At 30.2% G+C, this 19,873-nt stretch overlaps 1 long non-coding RNA gene across 1 annotated transcript; it reads left to right on the top strand.

The window, feature by feature from the left end:
* Positions 1-6,046: 6,046 nt before the first annotated feature.
* LOC137817134 (uncharacterized) lies at positions 6,047-18,614 on the top strand. Its single transcript, XR_011081922.1, has 3 exons — positions 6,047-6,206; positions 6,516-6,650; positions 17,641-18,614. It is a non-coding gene; the product is annotated as an uncharacterized lncRNA (long non-coding RNA).
* The last annotated feature ends 1,259 nt before the right edge of the window (positions 18,615-19,873 follow it).

The following is a 19,873-nucleotide window of genomic DNA, read 5'->3' as shown; positions in this document are numbered from 1 at the left end:
TCAAAGAACTTAATATTGACATGCTAATCAAAATACATGAGAGTGAGAAAGATGAAACCTAATCCCTATTTTTCCAACTTGAAACAACTAATTCTTTGTCTGTTTTCTTATTGATCATTGTCAACACAATCAATTCAACATTCTTTTTATTGTTTTGTTATATATTTAGCGATTATTACTTCTGACAACACGGTGCACTTGTCGTAGAAAGTCATCACGTTCCCAAACTATTGATAAGTCTCTTGCCAAGACATTAATGAGTACCTTAACTACCATGATATTTGATGGTTCTCATACTATGCATAAACATTGTAAGAATGTATCGCTTTAAACTAGAGGGGGGGTGAATGGTTTAAAGAGGGCTTTCGCAAACTTTTAAGTCTAGAATGAAATTACTTTGAGAAAAACTTGATTAAGAAATCAGTTTGTCAAAACACAAAGCAAATTAGCACAACACCAGAAAAACAATTGGTTGTTTTGCCAAAACAATCAGTTGTTTATACCAGTTCACAAATACAAACTGAAATTAAAGAGTTTAAGGGATAGAGAGATTGAAATTTATGCATAAGGGATAGAGAGACAACCTCAAGAACACACAACACTTCTCAGTTTCACACACAGAGTTTCTTTCTTTTTATAAGTAAATATTATTTTTATTTTGTGATAATGTAATTAATAATGATATATATAAAATTTATCTCTATTTGTATATTAATTGTGAGTATATTTTAATTTGTCACTATTTGTATATTAGTTGTGACTTTTCTTAATTTTTCACAATTATTTTATTAAAAATGACAAAATATGCACGTCACAATTAATTATTCATTAATATAAAATATTATATGATAAATTTATTTTTCTTTAGATAAGAATATAATTAATTTTTTTTAATTCTTATAAAGTAATAAGGATTATATAATATAAAATATTATAAAATATTAATTTTTATTATTATTATTATTATATCACTGGTAATTATTAAGAAAAAACATTATTTTTTTTTCTACTTGAAATTTGAACATGATCTTTTTATTCAAGAAGCAATTTTATTTTTATTGTGCCACTTTACAATTGCAATACTTATATTTGATACTTTTATACATTTATACTTTTAAATATAATATTAGTAAATAATATATTCACTTCAAATTTAAATTCAACATATAAAATTTAAATCGTCTAAATTAGTCTCTCTACATGAAGATCCCATATAACATAGTCTCTTATCTCAATTATGATCAAGTGCTCATATATGATCTTTTTAAACTAAAAAAATCATTGTTGCACTTTTTTGCGGACAACGTCTTAATTAAACGCTATTAGTAAATGCAAATTCATAAAGTCAATAATTCTTTTTTCATATAAAGATTTTGTTCCATCAATAATTTGCATCCAACTTTTACCTAATCTCATATCTATTAAAAAAATTTATTATATTAACAATTTAAGAAAGTGGACAATTAAATATGCTGAAAACATATAATAAAAATTATAGAATAATTAAAAATTAAAAATTTCATCTTTAGAGAAAAATATTGTTTTTAATCGGATGAAAAAAAATCTGTATGACAGTGTTTTGATAAGTCTATAAAATTTTAAATAAATTTAACAAAAAAAATTAATAATATTTTTTTGGCTTTATTTTACTGACTTTTTTTATTCAAATGCATATTATTTTGTTTTCCTTATACGTACGGTTACATAACAGATGTAATTTATTTTTACTTTTTTTCATTTTTAATTATACAATTTTATTTTTATTTAATGAAAATAGTTATATTATTTATAATTGTATAATTTGGCAATCTAAAAATAACTATTTAACTCCTCAACTTAAAAACAATAATATAACTCCTCAACTTCTATTATTAGAGACTCATAAATTATCTAAGTACACACTATGTTATGAAGGAAACATACCAACCTAATAGTTATATATAATAAATTTTTAAATGTTATACAAAATTATATCATAGAAGAAAACATTAGTTTACAATGTCAGTAACAAATTCTAAGATATTAAATAAAGATTGGTATTCAAAATCTTCCATTATTCCTGTCATTTAAAAATTTACATCTTTTAGTATTTGACAATACTTGTGTATTTTTATTTTTTAATATTACAGCGACTGTGTATCTATATTTTTAAATATTTCTTATAATAAAAAATACAAATTTACATGCATCTTATATTAAAAATTAGAATACACAAGCCAAATAGTAAAATATGCCTATACATATAAATTTATAGTAAAATTAGACAATGTTGTTTCCGTTAATAATAATTATTATTTAATTATTGAAATTAAAGATTAAAGAAATAACAAATAACATAATATTTACTATTCTAATAATAATTTTTTTATACAGTATTTTGATGTTCATTTGTTAGGAGAAACCTAGAGAAATAAAGAAATTAGTTATTTTAAAAACAAATTTTATTTTTAAAATAATTAATTATAAATATATAAATTTTAAGATAATTACTTTCTGTACAAATAATTATATTAACATAATATATAAATATAGTTATTAATGAAAGAGATATACAAAACTATTTATAATATGTACGCTTCTTCATATTTTTAATATTTATAAATATAATTATCAATAATATATATATATATATATATATATATATTAATTAAAAATTATTAATTTTTTAATTCCCATTTGGTAACCCATTTGACTTTGATCCAAATATAAAATAAAAAATAAAATCTCAAACAACTAAATCAAACAAAATATTTTTATTCATTTCATAATCATGGCTATCGGAAAATCCATTTAACAAAAATTTATTAAAAGAAACTACTTAAAAACGTATATATGTTAAAGAAATTGTCACTAACATGTATTCTGATTATGTATGTGACCCAAATCATTTGCACATTTTGAACACATTCCACATCTGCAAGACATACAACATCAATATGTAAGTGTTAAGTGTTTTACATAAAGTACAAACAAAATTACTAATTTGTCAAAGTAAGACTTATCAACAAAGGTTAAAACTTAAAGAGATGAATATACAATGAAATCAACCTTTCACATTCATTTTTCCATAATCAACAATAAAGGGAAGCACTCACCATATGCCTTCACATTTAGAGTAACCATGTGACCCTCATGCAGCCAAATATCAAATTTTAGATGATAGGGGGAAATAGAATATTATGAGAACAGACACATCAAAAACACATACTAATGGTAAAGTTCATATATTGTAGAAAACAACTAACCTGGTCATCTCTCCTTGTTTCTTTCAGTGGCATCGGAAATAACATACAATCATCAGGAAAAAACGTCAAATATCATCAAAATAAGTAAAAATTATAAATTATTATAGTTTAAATCAACTCGTTGGTGCATTTCTAAATCTGTCTCCGGTTCATAAAATTAATAAATAGAAACTTGAAAATAAATACTACATTGACATTTATAAAATTTAAATGACACATAAGAGAAAGTATTGAAGCATAACATATGAATTTTCGATGAGTGATATTGGTGGGGTGCTATAACAGATTTGAGAGAAGAAGTCATCGAAGATTCCTTGATTGGCCAACGAAATGAATGAATCGTCCTATTTTTTCTTTGTGCCTGTATGAGAGATTTAAAAACAAAGAAACCACACTGCCACGTGATAATAAAGTAAAACAGTCTACATGAAAATGTGTCTCTCATCGCATTGGAATAATCTATCTAATACCAGGAAGATGATGCGGGTGGGTTTCAGATTAAAGTTTTCTTTCTCTATGCAAAACTTGGATTGATGCATTTTGAATAATTTTTTAATATCCCAAACAATATATCATTTTCGTACAACAATGTCATCTGAAGGTAGAAGTGGTGGTGTTTCAATCCTTGGTTGCCATCAGATAACTCTAGAGGTTTTTTTGGTGAGTTTGACCACCTGAATCATGTTATTGTATTCGAGAGAGACTATGTGTGCAAAAGAAAAGGACTACAAAAATCAGTTTAAAACAGAAAAGTAACGTATCAATCTCTCAACTCTCTTGTTAATGCGGTCCACATCTAGCAACAAATATTAACAAATATCTTTAATTTTTAATTAATTTTTTAATTTTTATTTAACAGAGAAGAGCCGTTTAAAACAGAAAAGTAGCATGTCATGTCATCTCTCCACTCTCCTGCCAAGTGACCAGAAATAAAATAAAATTTTAAAATTAAAAAACTACTTATTTAATACAGAAGAATATAGTTTAAAACACAAAAGTAACCAATCTCTCCACTCTCATACATGACAACAAAATAAAATTAACATGTACTAATCTCTTTACTCATGTTAGTTAAATGAGAACAAATAAAATAAAATTTTAAAATTAAAAAACTGTTTTATTAACTTATAAAATTATAAAATTTCCAAATAACCAAATGAAAAAGTGCAAATGAAAATATATAATAAAAATTAAAAAATTCATTTTTAGAGAAAAATATTATTTTTTTATCTGATGAAAAAAAAAAATCTATATGACGGTTTGATAAGTCTATAAAATTTAAAATAAATTTTTAAAAAAATGAATAACAGTTTTTGGCTTTATTTTACTGACTTTTTTTTATTCAAATACATATTATTTTGTTTTCCTTATACGTAAGGTTAGATAACAGATGTAATTTTTTTTACTTTTTTACTTTTTTCATTTTTAATTATATAATTTTATTTTTATTTAATGAAATTAGTTATATTATTTATAATTGTATAATTTCGCAATCTAAAAGTAACTATTTAACTCCCCAACTTAAAAATAATAATATCACTCCACAACTTTTATTATTATTATAAAATTATTGACTTTTCATTTCTAAAGTTTATACTATTTTAATATAGTATCAATGCAAAGCTTTACATTTGTTCTGCAAATATATTATAAATATTTCGGTTTATTGTGCAATATTTATATATATTGTTAAATTTGAGGATGCATGCATATTTTAAAAAATAAAGTTTATCATTATCTTTAATATATTATAGTTTTTAGTTGTTTAGTGAAATATGTTATTAAAATCATAATGTATAATTATATGATTATATTTACTAAGTTATTATTAACAACATAATATGATTATATATTATTATAAAATGCATTTGATTAGTTTATAAAGTTTGCTATCATACATAAATCATAAATATAGAGAATAATAAGTCTGAACTCTTATATTAGAAAATAAAGTGAAATAAAATTAATGGAGGTTCTTATAGAGTAGGAGCGTGAATAATTTGTGGTGGTTTAAAAAAATCGATTGAAAGAATGGTCATTGAATTGTGAGAAATAAAGATTCACAATTCTTGAATGCTTAAGTCAATAGGATAGGAAGTAAAGAAATTTAAGAGTGTAAGTATATGAGTATGAAATGAGAAGGATTAAGTGAATATTTTCTAAATAATCAATATATATTTATAGACTTTTAGTATAAATTAAAATATTCAAAGATAATTTTGAATAAATTAATTTTATTATAAATTAAAATATTGAAAGATAAATTTGAATAAATCAGTTATAACAAAATTATTTATTATGTATATATTAATATTTAAGTTGTTAACATTGTAGATAATTATATATATATATATATATCGGAAACAATTAACCTAACTCTCAATATTTTAAAATCATCGGGTAGTAGGAATAAAAAATTAATATTTAGACCACTAATGAAAAAAAACCTGCATTTGTTCTCTTTTAAAACAAGTTTATCAATTTATTAATTTTGTTAAAAAATATAGAATAAAACTTGTTATTAACATTGCAATATAGAATTATTTAATTATAATTATTATTTTTATTATGTACACCATAATATATTAAAATAATAAACAATAAAATAAAAACATAATCATATTTAATTTAAAATATAATCAACACCTATTTCTAAATAAAATAAAATAAAAAACAAATATTATTTTATTAAAAAATATAAATATTATTTATTAGCATAGAACAACATAAATAGTTAAATAAATTATATATCAAATTAAATGATAAAAAATGTTAACTGCAATTGTAACTAATTATGAAATCGTTCTTTTTAGCTATAAGAAAAGTTTTATGCGCATTTATTTGGCAGTCTTCAAAATATATCAGTTTTCAGTTTTTTGGTGCAGGTGCTTATGAACCATAGCAAATTCGCATTTCACTTTGAAAGTCTTTTTCGTTTTCAAAATCAAAATACTCTGAACAGTAAGTCATCTCTTTTCTTTTGATTTTCTTATAGATTAGGGTTTTTACTATGAAATTTGGGATTTAAATCCATTTAAGGTTTAGGGGTGGCTCCTTTGATTCTATTTAACAAATGCAGTAGCATTATACAGATTTAAATCCATTTAAGGTTTAGGGGTGGCTCCTTTTGATTCTATTTAACAAATGCAGTAGCATTATACAGGTTTATGGGTTTCAAATGAAGTAGAGTTTTTCTATTTCCTGTTTTTTAATTTCAATTTCAACTTTTAGTCATTATTTATTGTTTCTATTTGTTTTATTTCTGTACAGGTTCTGCAGAGTAATTTGTTGTGCCATCATTGCATACTGAGTTGTTGGTTGTTCTTTAATAATTTAAGCTGTGGAATTCAAGATACACTTTTTTACAGTTGGTAGTAATATTAAAGCTCACTATTTGGGGTACAGGTAACAGATCTATAGTTTTTAATCATATTTTCTGCTATTTATTTTTTTTCTGAAGGATTTTATCATACATATTTATGAAGATAAAAAATTTGGAACGCTTGCTACTCCTATATAATTATTGTTTATCTTGAAGTCTATATCTTTTAAGCTTTGTAAGCTTGATTGCATCATGTACGCAGTTACTGTATCTCTGTGTATTGAATTTATGAACCACTATGTGAACTGAATTTATGAACCACTGTGATATATCTTGTCAGTTAGAGGCTTTGTATTCTAACTAAATAATTATTTTACCCTTAACTATCTAACTAAATAATAACTAGTTTACCCTTAATGGCAACATGAGTGTTTAACCCTCTTATAAATCCCCTGTAGACGGCCCCAAAACCTCCCTCTCCTATTTTGCTGAAGACGAGAACACAAGCTGAAACCATTTGAATAGATACAGAATGAGTGAAACAAGCATAATACAACACCAATGCAGTAAAATGCATGATCGACTTCGCAAGACACTTCAAGGAGTTAATGGGTAAACAAGAAATGGTAACATGTAGACTTAATACTTCCCCATTTACCCAATTATATGAATAACAATAAAAACATAGTGAGAAGTTTAAACATCCTAGAAAAACAACATAAACTACAGCAGCAAAAGCAAATAGGAAACAAAACTGCATAAAAAGCAAAGGGGCATAAAAAATTTCAACTTACATAATAATAATAATATTTGCACACCCTTGCTTCCAACCTTGTCTCCATGTGTTCTGCTCCTTGTTCAGCCACAACAACCACACTCAAATTGGTGTTTTTGTATAAGCCGAAGAGTATGTGAAATGTGCAAAAAAAAGTTCTTTTGACAGTGTATGGTTGTTACAAATAAATATGATATCACAATTAATAGACATAACTTTTTTAAAATTTTAAATGAAAATATAAAATATTCATTACATTCAAATTGATAAAAACTAAAATATCCAACAATAAATTCAAACATGCATATATGAGATGAGATTTAATTCTACTTCATAACATTTAACTACACAAGTATTTGAAAAATTACAATAAATGGTCTTTAATATCTTCAAGAATTTTGATCATGCAAAATAAACCACTAATATCAATAAAAAAATAATTAATAATATTTTAGAAATGTAAAATGTAATTATAGACATAGTAATGGAACAACTTAAATAATAACACAACTTAGTGAAGGAACATTTGAATTGTTAAATGATAAAACTCCTAATAAAGTAGTCATTTGACGTTTCAGCTCCCTTTCAATCTCTTGTTTCATTTGGTCATGTTGAGTTTTCACAAAAAGTTTTTATCCTCAATTAATAGACTTTGAGATTTCAATTCACTTTGAAGTTGAATGTTAGCCTCTTCTTGTTGTTGGATTATGCATTCCTCACTCTAAATCATTTGCTCTTTTTTGTGCATTCTCCACTTGACTTTGAACAAATTGTCTCTCTACATTTTCCTTTTGTCATTGATACACTTCCTATACCTTGTGAGTGATTTGGTTTTGTTCCTAGTACATATGCAAAATGTTTAACCAATGGCACATGTGCTTTTGAAATTTCTTCTCCATACACTTCACCCACATTTTTCAAATTTTCCTACACAATGTTAACACAAATTAAATAACATTGGCAACTCGCTTTGCATTAAATCATTACACTACTAGAGAAATAAAATTTAAATGATGTGAACTTTTTATTTACAATTGTGCTCTAATTCAAGTGTGCAACAATTAAGTTTCATATTAAGTAGCATAGTAATTTAGGTGTGCAACAATTAAGTTACATATTTCAACTTACAATTTTTATCCATAATTCAAATATCTATACTAAAATTGTAAAAGTTTTTTTTTTATCAGCAAAGAATAAAATAAAATTAAAAGGGATACTTAAGGGTTATTCCAACCCATATACAAAACCGAGCTCCTCACAGGAGGGATCCATAGTCAACATTACAAACCATGATCCAGAAAAAACCAGCAGCAACCAATTGCTAAAGATATACAAGGCTACACCCATAAACACCCTATTATTAAAAGCTGTTAAAGAAAACCCTGCTGCTTGTAGGTTTGTCCTCTTCTCAAACCCAAACTCTCAAGCACTATATAGCTTCTATACTCCCTATAGTTGAAGCTATAGCATAAAACACATGTTTCTCCTCAGTAGAATTCTTTCTTCCCCATCCTTCGTACCAGAAAACCATCATGCCCCATCCTCCCATGATTTCCTTTACTGCCAGGACACTTCAGAACCTCCACATGTTGTTCACGCTAAACTTCATAGTCAACCTAACTCCAGCATTGCTTGCACCCGTTTGAACCTCCTCCTAGTTGTTCTGCTTCACCTTTACGCACCCCCCCCCCCCCCCCCCCCAACAGGGGATTATTCACACATAACAGTAGCCAAACTGCTAGTCCTTCACAAAACCAATTGCTGGACCTGCTCACGTCAGAGTCCACTCTGTTGTGATTGAAACACTGTTATGGGCACTAGTCTACCATCCCACGTACCCTTATTTGATCCAACCTAGCTTGCTCACCACGTGCTCAACAAAATTACCCTTAGCAAAACCAGCACAGAACATACCAAAGGCTAATGATTGACCTCACAACCAAATCATCATAATTTTGCACTTTATTCTTCTAACACTAACAGAATTAATTGAGCACAGTCCAGCCATCGAACAAACTGGAAATTTGCAGTGTGACACTCCATTAGGCTACAAATTAGCTTCTGTATTACTCCACAGTTGTTACACAAACTGCTTTGCATTCACAACACTTGCAACCGCAACATTTCCATCTATGCATCACCTCCACTGCTTCGTGTCTTCATATGTTCATACTTCTCGTACACAAACTTGCTTCTGTTCAGGCAACTGATAGATGAATAATTCACCCTATCTAGCTATTTCCTGCACCAGCCCATCAATCTAGACGTTATTCCAGCTCACTAAAACATGCAGCTCCCATTCTACCTGTATTCCTTCAACATACCAAAAGGAGAACTTGGCCCTCATCACCATCACTAACGACAATTCTGTAAGCAGATACCCGGATTAAGAATCCAATTCGAGAAGGCGAAGTCGAAAGGGAAGGCCCCATGTTTCAACATTAGCCACGCTGCCAACTGGGCTAGGTGGACAATTTCATCAGCATCAGCTACCCCTTGCTTAAAAACAATCAAGTTCCTTTGATCCCACAGATTCTGACTAACTGTGAAGTGTGGTAACTGAAAGCTCTCAAAGTGGACTAGAATGTCCTTATGCTGGACAAACAATATGCCTATCCATCTAAAACATAAAGACCAAACACTCTGAGCAAGGATGCAATCCAGGAAGATGTGTTGTGCCGATTCTTCAGACCCATTACAAAACACGCAGGACGAAGAGGTGACTACCAAACCTCTTCGAATGAGATTATCATAAGTTGGAAGGCGTCCAAGTAAGATCCTCCATGCAGTTACCAGGGCTTTGGGCATCGCTTTTGCTTCCCACAGAAGAGAAAAGACTTCATTTGAAAAGCCTACATGCTGATGAGGTAAATTCAGATAAGCAGATTTCACTGAAAAATCACCATTCTGATCCCCACTCCAAACTAAAGTATCCTTGGCTTCTTTGCTCAAGGTCTTCCCTGTTATGAGATTAAGCAATTCTCCCTCCATAGCACTCTCCCAACTAAACCTAGCTCTTCTCCACCTTAACCACCAATTCCAATCTGAATCCTCCCAAGAACCTACCTTAGCCACCGTCTTTCCTTGGTCCAGGGAGACGGAAAAAAGCCTGGGAAACAAGGTTTTAAGCTTTTTGTTCTCCACCCAAGCGTCTTCCCAAAATCTAACTTTAACCCCGGACCCGACCTTCCAAGCTACATGTTTTTGAAGCCATCCCTCCTCTTCTCCCTCCTCATACACCTTTGATAGATCTTTCCGCCACCAAGAAAGAGTCTTATTATTACTTACTGTACCAGGACTGTACTTCGATAGTAAAATGTCTTTCCATTTCCCCTTTTCCTCACTCAGCAGCCTCCATTTCCACATTGCTAGCAAGGCACAGTTGAATATTCTAATATCCTTGATCCCCAAACCCCCTTCCTCCTTTGGCTTACACACGTTTTCCCAGCTTACCCAAGAGATATGCCTATGATCGTCACCCCCTGTCCACAAGAATCTCCTCTGAATGCTAGAGATTTTGTGGCAGACTGCATGTAGGGCTTTAAAGAGAAAAACATAAAACAGGGGTATAGAGGTTAGAATCGACTTAACCAGGCATACTCTACCAGCTAAGGATAGGCATTTCCCTTTCCAGGCACTAAGTCTGGTTTTAACCTTGTCCACAACTGGTTCCAAAAACTGCCTCCTCCTTGGATTGCCACCAACTTGCATCCCCAAGTATTTAAACGGGATCTGGATAACACCACAGTTAAGAGTTCTTGCATATAGCTCTAGGGAATTCCTTTCTACCTTGATACCTGACAACTTTGATTTATGAAAGTTAACCTTGAGGCCTGAACCTAGCTCGAAAATCCTGAGGATTGTTTTGATTGTAAAAATATTAGAGACAGACTGTTCACACATAAACAAAGTGTCATTAGCAAACTGTAACATGCAACATTCAGTCTGCGCTCTCCCCACCTTCACTCCTTTTAACACGTTCTCCTTTAATGCATTACGGACTAGACCCGCCAACCCCTCGGCAACAATAAGAAATAAAAAAGGGGCCAAAGGATCGCGTTGCCTCAGACCCCTAAAAGGTTTAAACTCCTCTGTCGAACTACCATTAATCAAAACCAACACAGTTGCCAACTCCAGACAACCATGTACCCACTTAATCCATCCTATGCAACATATCCAACAAGAAGCTCCACCTAACCGAGTCATATGCCTTTTCAAAGTCCACCTTCAAGAAAACTCCACTCCTCCTCAAACTTTGATTTATGAAAGTTAACCTTGAGGCCTGAAGCTAGCTCGAAAACCCTGAGGATTGTTTTGATTGTAAAAATATTAGAGACAGACTCTTCACACATAAACAAAGTGTCATCAGCAAACTGTAACATGCAGCATTCAGTCTGCGCTCTCCCCACCTTCACTCCTTTTAACATGTTCTCCTTTAATGCATTACGGACTAGACCCGCCAAACCCTCGGCAACAATAAGGAATAAAAAAGGGGCCAAAGGATCGCCTTGCCTCAGACCCCTAGAAGGTTTAAACTCCTCTTTGGACTACCGTTAATCAAAACCGACACAGTTGCCGACTTCAGACAACCTTGTACCCACTTAATCCACTTACTATGGAACCACTTAATCCACTTACTATGGAACCTCATCCCATGCAACAAATCCAACAAGAAGCTCCACCTAACCAAGTCATATGCCTTTTCAAAGTCCACCTTCAAGAAAACTCCACTTCTCCTCAAACTTTGATTTATGAAAGTTAACCTTGAGGCCTGAAGCTAGGTTGAAAACCTTGAGGATTGTTTTGATTGTAAAAATATTAGAGACACATTCTTAACGCATAAACAAAGTGTCATCAGCAAACTATGACATGCATCATTCAGTCTGCGCTCTCCCCACCTTCCCTCCTTTTAACACGTTCTCCTTTAAATGCATTACGGACTAGACCCGCCAACCCCTCGACAACAATAAGGAATAAAAAAGGGGCCAAAGGATCGCCTTGGCTCAGACCCCTAGAAGGTTTAAACTCCTATGTCGGACTACCGTTAATCAAAACCGACACAGTTGTCGACTCTAAACAGCCTTGTACTCACTTAATCCACTTACTATGAAACCCTATCCTATGCAACATATCCAACAAGAACCTCCACCTAACCGAGTCATATGCCTTTTCAAAGTCCACCTTCAAGAAAACTCCACTCCTCCTCAAACTTTGATTTATGAAAGTTAACCTTGAGGCCTGAAGCTAGCTCGAAAACCCTGAGGATTGTTTTCATTGTAAAAATATTAGAGACAAACTCTTCACATATAAAGAAAGTGTCATCAGCAAACTATAACATGCAGCATTCAGTCTGCGATCTCCCCACCTACACTCATTTTAACACGTTCTCCTTTAATGCATTACGGACTAGAACAGCCAACACCTCGGCAACAATAAGGAATAAAAAAGGGGCCAAAGGATCACCTTGCGTCAGACCCCTAGAAGGTTTAAACTCCTCTGTCGGACAACCGTTAATCAAAACCGACACAGTTGCCGACTCCAGACAGCCTTGTACCCACTTAATCCACTTAATATGGTACCCCATCCTATGCAACATATCCAACAAGAAGCTCCACCTAACCGAGTCATATGCCTTTTCAAAGTCCACCTTCAAGAAATCTCCACTCCTCCTCAAACTTTGATTTATGAAAGTTAACCTTAAGGCCTGAAGCTAGCTCGAAAACCCTGAGGATTGTTTCGATTGTAAAAATATTAGAGAAAGAGTCTTCACACATAAACAAAGTGTCATCAGCAAACTGTAACATGCAGCATTCAGTCTGCGCTCTCCACACCTTCCCTCCTTTTAACACGTTCTCCTTTAATGCATTACGTACTAAACCAGTCAACCCTTCGGCAACAGTAAGGAATAAAAAAGGGGCCAAAGGATCGTCTTGCCTCAGACCCCTAGAAGGTTTAAACTCCTCTGTCGGACTACCGTTAATCAAAACCGACACAGTTGTCAACTCCAAACAACCTTGTACCCACTTAATCCACTTACTATGGAACCCCATCCTATGCAACATATCCAACAAGAAGCTCCACCTAACCGAGTCATATGCCTTTTCAAAGTCCACCTTCAAGAAAACTCCACTCCTCCTCAAACTTTGATTTATGAAAGTTAACCTTGAGGCCTGAAGCTAGCTCGAAAACCCTGAAGATTGTTTTGATTGTAAAAATATTAGAGACAGACTCTTCACACATAAACAAAGTGTCATCAGCAAACTGTACAGCATTCAGTCTGCGCTCTCCCCACCTTCACTCCTTTTAACACGTTCTCCTTTAATGCATTACGGAATAGACCCGCCAACCCCTCGGCAACAATAAGGAATAAAAAAGGGGCCAAAGGATCACCTTGCGTCAGACCCCTAGAAGGTTTAAACTCCTCTGTCGGACAACCGTTAATCAAAACCGACACAGTTGCCGACTCCAGACAGCCTTGTACCCACTTAATCCACTTACTATGGTACCCCATCGTATGCAACATATCCAACAAGAAGCTCCACCTAACCGAGTCATATGCCTTTTCAAAGTCCACTTTCAAGAAAACTCCACTCCTCCGACATCTTCGTACCTCCTCAATCTCTTCGTTGCCCATTAGGACACTTTCCAACATCCCCCTTCCTTTCAGAAAAGCTGACTGAGTTTCATCAATAACCAAAGGCAAGACATTCTTGATACTATGTGACATTGCTTTAGTGATGATCTTATACATAGCTCCCACGAGAGAAATAGGCCTGAATTGGTCAATCATAACATGATCCTTCACTTTAGGGACAAGAGCAATAAACGACGCATTACAACCCTTCGGGAAAATCCCACATTCCTGAAAACAAGAAAAAAAAATTTAAATCTATTAAAATTAAAGCAAAAGTACTTTTTTTACTTACCATAATTTCTTCTCCATTAGGAATACATCAAGTGTCATCAGATCTCATACGTGTATCCTTCCATACTTTCATTGCATTCGGTCATTCCTCACTTTTTAATTCTTCTTTCTATTGAAAACAAATAAATAAGGTAATATAATTATACATTAAATAAAAGAACAAAAACAAACTTGTATATGTGGAACATAAAGAAATCATATAAAACCGATATAAAAGTTGCACAAATTTCTATATATGAAACAAAAAAGTAACATTATCAATTCAAATGTGTTTTTATAATTGATTTTGTGCCAATAATTGATCTAATTTCTTGTTTACTTCGACTAGCTTTATTTTTTAAGTTCATTTCCTATAAATGTAGAAATAATTTAATATTATAATACATAAAAAATAAAATTCAAATTTAAGATATAGATATAAATATACAAAGAAAGTAACCTTATCTTAAATTTGGAATCATTTCATTTGTTATGTATTAGCAAATTCCAATCTTCGGGTAATACATCATGTGACCTACCTTTGTTTTAGATGTATTTTTTTATACAAATGGTGATGTCTATTTCTATATTGCTTTTGAAAATGTTTTATTGCATGTTCTTTATCCTCTTCCATCAAACATAATGCATCCTAAAGCCATGAAGTTAAAAAAAAGTACCAAATAATCAAAATACATTAAGTATATAAATAAAATTAATTGAGTACACTTATATGAATAGAGTAATACTAACCTTCATATGTTTCCACATTAGAGTTAAATCATCTTCATATATATTTTTCTAAGTTTTAACTTATTAAGGAGTCTTTTGACCTATACACATAGTTGCTTCAACCTTGAGATATTTTGCACGTTTTCCACAAAGCTTAAAATGGGGAGGTGGAAATTGGATGTCAAAAGTATTTCCCATTACCATTAACTTTTCTCTTTTCTTTGAGAGTTTTGCATTAATGGTATGTCCACCTCGCTTCTTAACACCATGTTGACCTAAATTAAATTAGGAAAATAAATCAATACCAATTTTAATAATTATTTATTCAATCTAAATAAACATGTACAAATACTTGTACTGGTTTCATGTTGCTCAACATTAACCAACTCAGAGACATTGACCCTTTTAGAATTTAATTTTAATGGTTTTGTTATCTATAAAATATGAAAGTAAATAATCACAAAAGTTTAAGAATGAGTTACCCTATCAACCTAAATTAGATACATGTTACTTGTGTAATTAAACTAAAAATAAACATTTATACGTTTAAAGAAACTCATTACATACCTTTTTTTATTGTATTTTTCATCTTCACTTGAATATTGAAACTCTTCTAATTCTTTGGTTCTATACTCTTCATCTCTTTCTTTTCCCTTCTTGTTCTTGGTATTTTAAGTTAGGACTTTCAAAGAATAAGCTAAATGTGATAATCCGAAAGCCTCTAGTTTTGCTTTGTTTTCTACAATTCTTTGTAGCCTTTGTTCTTATTTAGACATGTCTCCTGCAAACAAAAAGCTAGGATGCTTTCTCACTTGAAGATGGATCTACGTTAAAGTGAACTTTAGCTTATACTTGGCCAAGTCAAATAATAAACTAAACTAAAATAAATAAGCCAACAAGAAATAACAAACAGTTCCCATCATTGAAATAACAAGCATTGTTTACATCATTTAGAACTTATTGATATAGTAGTGTAATGATTTAGTGCAAGGCTAGTTGTCAATGTTAATTATTTTGTGCTAACATTATGTAGGAAAATTTGAAAAATGTGGGTGAAGTGTATGGAGAAGAAATTTCAAAAGCACATGTGCTATTAGTCAAACATTTTGCATATGTACTAGGAACAAAACCAAGCAAATGTGGATGTATTTTTCAAATTTTCCTACATAATGTTAGCATAAAATAATTAACATTGGAAACTAGCCTTGCATTAAATCATTACACTACTATATAAATAAGTTGTAAATGATGTGAACAATGCTTGTTATTTCAATGATGTGAATTGCTTATTATTTCTTGTTTTCCTAGCTTTTTGTTTGCATGAGACATGTCTAAATAAGAAGAACAAAGGCTACAAAGAATTGTAGAAAACAAAGCAAAACTATAGGCTTTCGGATTATCACATTTAGCTTATTCTTTGAAAGTCCTAACTCAAAATACCAAGAAAAAGAAGGGAAAAGAAAGAGATGAAGAGTATAGAACCAAAGAATTAGAAGAGGTTCAATATTCAAGTGAAGATGAAAAATACAATAAAAAAAAGGTATGTAATGAGATTCTTAAAATGTATAAATTTTTATTTTTAGTTTAATTACACAAGTAACATGTATCTAATTTAGGTTGACAGGGTAACTCATTCTTAAACTTTTATGATTATTTACTTTCATATTTTATAGATAACAAAACCATTAAAATTAAATTCTAAAAGGGTCAATGTCTCTGAGTTGGTTAATGTTGAGCAACATGAAACAAGTACAGGTATTTGTACTTGTTTATTTAGATTGAATAAATAATTATTAAAATTGGTATAGATTTATTTTCCTAATTTAATTTAGGTCAACATGTTGTTAAGAAGCGACGTGGGCATACCATTAATGCAAAACTCTCAAAGAAAAGAGAAAAGTTAATGGTAATGGGAAATACTTTTGACATCCAATTTCCCCCTCCCTATTTTAAGCTTTGTGGAAAACATGCAAAATATCTATACATCAAAAGGCTCATTTACAAGTTAAAACTTAGAAAAAGATATATGAAGATGATTTAACTCTAATGTGAAAACATATGAAGGTTGGTATTACTCTATTCATGTAAGTGTACTCAATTAATTTTTATTTATATATTTTGATTATTTGGTATTGTTTTTAACTTCATGGCTTTAGGATGCATTATGTTTGATGGAAGAGGATAAAGAACATGCAATGAAACGGTTGCAAAAGCAATATAGAAATAGACATCACCATTTGTATAAAAAAAATACCTCCAAAACAAAGGTAGGCCACATGATGTATTACCCGAAGATTGGAATTGGCTAATACATAACAAATGGAATGATTCCAAATTTAAGATAAGGTTACTTTATTTATATATCTTAAATTTGAATTTTATTTTTTATGAATTATAATATTAAATTATTTCTACATTTATAGGAAAAGAGTTTGAAAAATAAAGCTAGTTGAAGTAAACAAGAAATTAGATCAATTATTGACACAAAATCAGTTGTCCAAAACACATTTGAATTGGTAATATTACTTTTATGTTTCATATATAGAAATTTGTGCAAATTTTATATAGGTTTTATATGATTTCTTTATGTTCCACATATACAAGTTTGTTTTAGTTCTTTTATTTAATGTATAATTACATTACCTTATTTACTTGTTTTCAATAGAAAGAAGAATTAAAAAGTGAGGAATGACCGAATGCAATGAAAGTATGGAAGGCTACATGTATGAGATCTGATAACACTTGATGTATTCCTAATGGAGAAGAAATTATGGTAAGTAAAAAAAGTAATTTTGCTTTTATTTTAATAGATTTAAAATTTATATTTTTTTTCTTGTTAACTTTTATAATTTTAGTATAGATATTTGAATTATGGATAGAAATTGTAAGTTGAAATATGTAACTTAATTGTTGCACACCTAAATTATTATGCTACTTAATATGAAACTTAATTGTTGCACACTTGAATTAGAGCACAATTGTAAATAACAAGCAATGTTCACATCATTTAAATTTTATTTCTATAGTAGTGTAATGATTTAATGCAAGGCTAGTTGTCAATGTTAATTATTTTGTGTTAACATTGTGTAGAAAAATTTGAAAATGTGGGTGAAGTGTATGGAGAAGAAATTTCAAAAGCACATGTGTCATTGGTTAAACATTTTGCATATGTACTAGGAACAAAACCAAATCACTCACAAGATATAGGAAGTGTGTCAATGACAAAAAGAAAATGTAAAGAGACAATTTGTTCAAAATCAAGCGGAGAATAAAAAAAAAGCAAATTATAACAATAATGATTAAGACAATTAAAACAAACATGTACTAGACAATTTAACTTGTGTTAACACTATTAAATTGCTCCTAGTAGAAAGTCTTTTCTTTTTCAGGTTAGATCATGTGACTAAGCTATTCAACAAAGAGTCTCTTGTACATGATGATTTAGAGTAAATCTTGTAATGCTTATAAAAAATTAAACAAAGGCAGGGAACATTGTGAATTCACGTGCTTGTATTACTTCAAATTCAATATCTGCTCAGTTCCATGATCAATGACGCTCATGGATATCATATCTGGGCGCTGCATAGCTTTACTATTTCAGTTGTTTGAAACCCGTTAAACTGGTTGTACCGTGGACTCCCAACAAAGTGAATTAGTAGTAGTTCTCTTTCACATATGATCAAATTTTATGGAATAAATGAAAAAATGGAAAACATTGTGAGGATATTAGAACATGGAAAATACTTCACAGTTCAAAAATATCAAAATAATAATTCAAAGATAACAAAAAATTCAAGAAAAAACATTAAGAGAATTTTTATCAATAAGCATAAGCTTCTATTTTAAATTAGTCTAAAAGTTATTTATAAAGGTCAACAAAATCTTATTTATACTATGAATCTAATACTACTTGATTTCTTTACTAACTAGCTGATCCAATAACATCTAATAATTATAATGAAATTAATGTCCGAATAAGGTTCTAATTAGCAAATCATATATAATCAAATACATAGGTCTAATAAAACCCAACACAAAACCCACAAACTTTTTTGGAATTAAATATGTTTTTCATTCTTGAACTATAACGCGAAATTGATTTTTTTTTCCAAAATTAAGTTTCTTAAATACTTGTAGTAAGAAAATTATTGAAATAGATATTTATTTTTACGTAACAAGAATTTTCATGTATTACAATTTACAATTTGATAACATTCACATGTATTATAATATTATAAAAATCTATGTCACTAATGAGTTAACATGAAATATTTTAACATCACAATGCACACTGAAAATCTATTTGCTATGTAAACAAAAAAACTGGTAAGAACTCATACCAATAATTTTCTTACTACAAGTATGTAGGAGATACAAAATTTAGACTAAGAACGAAAATTAATTTCGCGTGAAAATATAGGAACAAAAAAATTTAGATATGTGATATCAAATACATCTATGATATGATATGTGTTTTTAGGGACAAAATGTTATATATATATATATATATATATATATATATATATATATATATATCAAATACATCATGATATCTATATTTGAAAATTTTAGATTAATACAATTGTTGTGTTAAATAACGAAAACAAAGTTTGATCCTACAACTTCATTAAAACTATCCAAATTCCTAACTCGTAAACTGACTCAAGTGAGTTATCCCAAATTCCCAACAACCATATTAGGGTGTTTGGAATCCTATTGGATTGCAATTGAATTGAGTTTTTGCACTTTCCAATGCACAATCATAAAAACAATGTGAGTGTTGAAATAGGTTAAGTTGAACATAATAGATATCCAAACCAACTTATTCTATTCCATTTCATTCTACTATACTTCATTCAAAATTGGATATCCAAACCAAGCACTAGTTCTTGCCAACC

Source organism: Phaseolus vulgaris, unplaced genomic scaffold (assembly GCF_000499845.2).
Source record: "Phaseolus vulgaris cultivar G19833 unplaced genomic scaffold, P. vulgaris v2.0 scaffold_17, whole genome shotgun sequence".
Classification (NCBI taxonomy): domain Eukaryota; kingdom Viridiplantae; phylum Streptophyta; class Magnoliopsida; order Fabales; family Fabaceae; genus Phaseolus; species Phaseolus vulgaris.
The sequence above is the reverse complement of the archived record's forward strand: the minus strand, read 5'-3'. Positions and strand labels throughout refer to the sequence as shown.